Genomic DNA, 6,302 nt, shown 5'->3' on the forward strand with positions numbered 1-6,302 from the left:
CATGGGCCCGGGGGCTCCACGCCAACCCACCCTCAGCCTGTCTATGCCATGCTGCAGCAGTGAGGGTCTCCAGCCAGGCTGGCATCCTGTCTTGATCTCAGACCTTGACTTGATGACTTGAACTCCTAAGCTGGACCTGGCCACAGCAGCCCTGCCAGTTACCTCCCTCAGCTCCCTGTCCCTGGGGCAGCAGCTGACCCCTGCTGCGCCCCAGCAGGCAGGATCCGGTCTACACCAGCATGTCCCCAGACCAGGGCCTGCCTGCAAGCCAGAGGGAAGAACAGCACTGCCTCCAGGTGCCCAGAACACCTTGGTGAGGGAGGGCTCTTGGTGCTGCTTCTACCTTAGTGAAAAACACAATGGACAGGCAGAGCTAAGCAGAAAACCAGCAGTATCATCAGATGTGCTCAGGGAAGGGGGTGTCTCCATGCCTACTGAAAATGATGGTCCGAATGTCCCAGAGACTGCCAGAGTCTGAGCACACTGGGCTGAGGAAGGATTTTGGACCTGCCCTGTTTTCTACACTCTCTTCAAAGCACTTGCTGCTGGGATGGAGGCAGGGCTACTATGAGCATCATGTTGATGTCTTGGTTGCTTTTGATGCAACTGAATTTGAAAGACAGTCGTGGAAAACAGGATGATCATTTCAGTGAAGCATAGTTAAATAAGAATCTAGTTACAGAGGGCAAAGTCTGGAATTTTAAAACCTGAGACATTAGGAAAAAGGTGTTACAACCAGAGGGTAAAGAGTGGGATGGTGTGCTCATGTTAGGGGAGGACCTACTCATTCCTTGCTCTTACAGTGCTGCCAGTTTGTGATCAGAAATACCTGATGTTCAACTGACAGATGGCATGGACCTTTAAGACCCCCCCCAGGTGCAACATCAGAAAAGCACTGTTAAAGAGTCAGGAGAACTGAAGGAACTGAGTAACTCAGCTGGACACCAGACTCCAACTGAAAGCCAAAAGGAATTTGGCAGCCAACCTATCTTGGTGTTTCCTAATACCCACTAGGAACCTATCTGCTTTCTTAGGCACTTTGGTATTTATCCTTGATTAATCACTTCGGCCAAATGTTTCAAGGATAGCTCCTCGTTTTGTGTGAGCTGTTGGCTTCTTCTTATTTAAACAGAACTTCAAACTGGAAATGCCTAGAAAGGAAGAGAAATAACTAGATCCAGTGCCCAAGCTGGGTGATGCTCAAACTCATTTCTGTACAGAAGTCTATGATGTGAACACAAAAGCAAATAACTGCACAGAAAATAACCAGCAGTAATTACCACATGTCACTCTCCAAATCCTTGTGGGGCTGCCTGATGATGCTGTTGAGACTGGTTCTCCTGTGCCTTATGAGTTCAGGGTGAACAGAATGAATTTGGATTATAGATTGCAGAACTATTCCTTAAACTGGAAGAACTAAATAACTGAGATTTAGGACTTAATCTCCAGACAGTCTCTCCTCCAACAACCTCCTGGGGAAGACCTCACTGCAGCAAGGGGCACGTCCCCCAACCTCAGAGGGTCAGGAGCCCTCCAAGGAGCTTGAGGGAGGCTGATGAGCCCATCCAGACCATGGCCCTGCCCTACAACAGTCACTCCTGTTCCTCTTATCTGCCCTTCCACAGCAGTACCCATGATTCCCCTGGCACCTCTGGAAAAAGCAACCTCTTTCTTGTTGGCAGAAACCTTTCCTAACACCTTGCCTCAACTCCTGCCCTTCAAGCACATGTAGAGCACAAATTCTGCAAACAACCCCTCCAGCATGCATCCTGCTCCATTCCACAGGGGAGCAAAGGCTTTGAGGTCCTGGACACCAGAAAACCTTATGCTTACAGACATCTCAAGTCACATTTCTCTCCTTTTAAGATCCATGGTGGGGAGACAGGCCCAAAGCTGTTTCAAGACCACACATGAGCAGCAAGAACATTGTTGCTGTGAACTTGTAAGCACATCATTGCCACAAGTGAAACCCAGCAACTCTCAGGGCTCTCCTTCCTCTTATAAAGGGCTTCCACAGTGTTAAACAACAATTTACCACCAACACTGCTCACATCAACCATAGCACATATCGTTCAATTTTTAACTCAGGATTTTTTAGATAATCCCCGCACAAACAGCCCCAAGCCCCAGAGCACTGCTCTGGATGACTGCCCTTCAGTGCTCTGGAACCTTGCCGGTGGGATGGGTGCAGGCATGACGTAGCTGCAGAGCTCCATCCCCAACCTGGAGGAGTGAGAATCAGGACTGGAGACATTGTTTGCAGCTCACAGTTTTCAGAACCTTGGCAGAAAAAACCTTGGAAGCTCAACCTGCTGTGACATATCTCAGGTCGGAAGCAGCATATGAGAAAAAGGGAAAGAAAAGAAGAGAAAAAGCCACAGCTATGATCTGCCCTAGCATCACTGTCACAGCAGGAAAAGGCACTGGCACACATCTCTTTGGACAACTCTGCTCCCTGAGAGCAGGACCTCTAAGACATGTCAGGGAGAGGATGCCCGTGGCTGGGACAAGTACGGTTGCTTCAGTGTATGGAGCCAGAGATGGGCAGATACCGCCACTCCAGAGATCATTTCAAGGGGTCTCCTGCAAGCTTTGGTAGGACCCATTAAGGATCACAGGATAATTCAGGCTGGAAGGAAGCTCAGGAGGTCTCTAGTCCAACCTCCGGCTCACAGCAGTGTCAGCTATGGGATCAGACCAGGTTTCTCAGGACTTCATCCAGTCTGGCCTTGAAAACCTCCCAGGATGAAAAACATGCTTCCTGAAAATTAGCACTACACGTAGCAAAACAAAGTAACATGTTCCCTTTCTGGTGACTACTCTAGACTGTGAACAAAAGGTTTATTTATTTTCTAAATTTTTTATTTAGTTGGGATCTTAAAAAGCTTTTGGCCTACAGGTGCCCCAGTGACATCTGATAAAACTGCCTGCCTCAATATGACCAGAATTAGACCAACACTTAGCAGCTTTCACAAACCTCACCACTCATATTTTAACCTAGCAAGCAATTGTAAAAGTGAAAGCTATTTTAGAGTTATCAGTGAGGCCCTGAGTTTTCCAGTTTTTCCAGGTATTGAAGTGTAACTCCATATGTCTTACAGAGCATGTAGGTCAGTCTGCCTCCCCAACAAGCCTGCCATTTAGTCTTTCCTTTAGGCCCACAGGGACCTAAAACTGCACACCCACTCCTCTCTTCTGCCTTCAGCAAAGGGATAACCAAGGACCTCAGGCTCCCATTCTGGAGAAGCCAGAAAGGAGAAAAGCCACCCTAGGAAACCCTGGCCACACATACACCCTGAGCCGCGGTCCCTCCAGAGACCACCACATGCTGGCTGGAAGGAGGAATGTTTCAAGACAACTTTCATCCATCCTCTTTCTTGGCCTGCTTTGCTCCACTAAAGCAGTTCTTGCAATCACATTTGTCATATATGAGTATGTATGTGCCTATGGCCGTCTGTCTGCAGTCAGACCTCACCAGCTTATTTCAAGCAGTTCTGACAGCAAGGTTAGATGCCGCTGTAACAGTGGGCTCTACCAGAGTCAAACCTTAAAGTTTGGGAAATGAAGCATCTGTACAGAGCAGGGTCTCTGCATCGCCCCTCACCTCGCAGGGGACGGCATGAGAACTAAGCAGGGGCTGAACTTCCCGAGCACCAGAGAGCGGCTAGGGACAGCTGACCTGTGCACGCATACTCACACGTGCAGAGGAAGCTGGCTACAAACCACACGTTTTAAAGGCAAAGCTGTTCACAAAGTTTCTGCTCATCAAACAAGAAACGTTGGGTGTTGGCACACCAGCACTCTGGACCAGTGACACAGGGGCTTGGGAAGCAAACATGTCTATGGCTGCTATACATACAAGCCTCCAACTCTGTCACAGTCTCACATCCACCCGCTTGCAAAGCCCCAGCAAATCCAGGAAATGATCCACTGTTTCGAAAGAGGAGGGAAATGCTGCATGCAACAGGCCATAGAGGAGCAGGGGGAAAAGCAGCTCCCAGCACAGAGACACCGTACAGCCCCATCAGCACTGGTCTGATGCAGTCTGGTCAAAATACATGTTTCTTTTCATCACAAAATTGGATTCAAATAACTGTATTTCAAAAAATATTAATATGTTTATTGGCTTTGTGGATTCTCAGATTTTCAAACATTCCTGAAATCCACAGTGGTATATGCTGGGGGCTGCCCAGCTGGAAAGCCAAAGCTTGACAGAAACGCCCTGGGGGTGCTGGTGGACACAACACTGACCATGAGCCAGCAACGTGCCCTCACAGCAAAGGCACGAACTAAAGGTGTCCTGGGCTGCGTTAGGAGGAGTGTTACAGCAGTGGGAGGGAGAGAGGGGATCCTTCTCCTCTGCTCAGCACTGGAGAGGCCACCCCTGCAGTGCTGGGTCCCGTGCTGGGCTCCCAGTACAGGAGAGGCAGGGACATACTGGAGAGAGTCCAGCGAAGGGCCAGGAAGGTGATGAAGGGACTGGAGCATCCACCACGAGGAGAGGCTGAGAGCTGGGACTGTTCAGCCCGGAGCAGGGCGGGCTCAGGGGGCTCCCCCCAGCGCGTACAGAGACCTGGAGGCAGGGTGCAGAGGACGGAGCCAGGGTCCTCTCAGTGGTGCCCAGGGACAGGACCAGTGGGCACAAACTGGCACCCAGGAGGGTCCCTCTGAACATCAGGAAACACTTTTGCACTGTGAGGGTGACCGAGCGCTGGCACAGGCGGCCCAGGGAGGTTGTGGAGGCTCCACCCATGGAGATACTCAAGGTCCTGGGCAACCAGCTCTAGGTGGCCCTGCTGGAGCAGAGGGCTGGACAAAGTCACCTCCAGAAGTACCTCTAAGCTCAACCAGCCTGTGATTCTGTCAATTATTTTTTTAAGAATTCCCTCAGCTGTAACAGAGGACTTTCCCGTCCTTAACAACAGTTGAGATATGGACTGTTAATTACCTCCAGTGGCAAAACTGGACCTTTAAGTAAAGGATCAGCTAGTATCACGCTAAGACTGCAAGTGGTGCGCCAGAGCACTGGAGACATGGTGGTCTGGGAGCTGCTCCCCTGGGTCTTCCCGTCTTCTGGCATTGCACTGGGCAGGCATTTAAGAGATGGCACTGCAGAAAGTATATGCTCCATCTACACACAGGAGCACACTCAGCAACACCCCCTGCACAGGCAGGTGGTCCAGCAGAGAAAGGCAAAAACAACACGCCTCTTCCCTTCCAAATGTGTCTGTTGCTTTACATCCAGGAGGCAATGCCTCTGCCTCTCTGGAATGAACCAGGGGCCACAAAGTCCTCCTAGGTTCTGCTGCAGCATGAGGTGAGGTTTGGAATCAGCCATGATATTTATCAACATCTCAACAGAGAATGACATGTCCTTCCACCAGTAAGAGGCTGTTTGTGTTGTACATTTCAAAACAGCGAATAGATTCTGTGAAGACAGGGATTGGAGGGAGAAGGACAAGAGAGCAGCAGAGTGCCTTCAGCTTTAGGGTTAGACAAAGCTAACAGAGCCGAGACACTTAGGCTGTGTGTCACCTGTTGTCCCCAGGAGTGTCACTGCCACCGGGACATCCGGCCCCCCACTGAGTTAGGGCACAACACAGGACATCTTTCCACAAGTCCAAGTCACATGTATAAGCAGGCAAAAACGTCCAAAGAGGACTGAAACACGATCCCAAAATATTTAAAATGTCCAGTCTTTTATCTTCTTTTATAACTGGTAAAGAAGTAAATTCAGAACCTGGTCTAGACCACATAGAGCATCCTCTCCATTGCCTGGGCTGTTTGTTCTGGTCCTGCTAGGCTGGGCTGGACTAATGCCCTCCACGCAGCAGGACCCTTCCAGGGGCTGCACAGTGGTGCCGTGTCCAGGCCCCAGGACAGCGCGTGCTCACGCAGGGTTTGAGAAACATCGGAAGGAACATGCTCAAGTGTCCGCCTTGGCAGCGGCTTCCAACCCCCGTGTGTCCCAGAGAGGATTCCCTGGGAAAGCCAGGCAAGTTCCACGCCACCTCTCCACCGGTTCACGCCCGGCCAGCGCCTCGCACCACACACTGGGGACCAGTCTGCCCAGTGGGACCTGCAGCCGCACCAGTAGAGCTTGGCCAAAGGAGATAAGCACCCGCACATCCCTTCTTTTTTAAATATGTTTTTATAATCTGTCGGGCGTAGCGGCTTGCCTTGAGAAAAACCACTTTGCTGCACACGAACGTTACCGTCCTAAGACGAGGCGCAGCGGGGCCGCCATCCCCCCGCGGGGCGGGCAGCCCCCGGCACCCCCGGCCCGCTCCGCTCCGCTCCCG

Source organism: Athene cunicularia, unplaced genomic scaffold (assembly GCF_003259725.1).
Source record: "Athene cunicularia isolate RWA unplaced genomic scaffold, athCun1 SCF_2, whole genome shotgun sequence".
In the NCBI taxonomy this organism is placed as follows: Eukaryota; Metazoa; Chordata; class Aves; order Strigiformes; family Strigidae; genus Athene; species Athene cunicularia.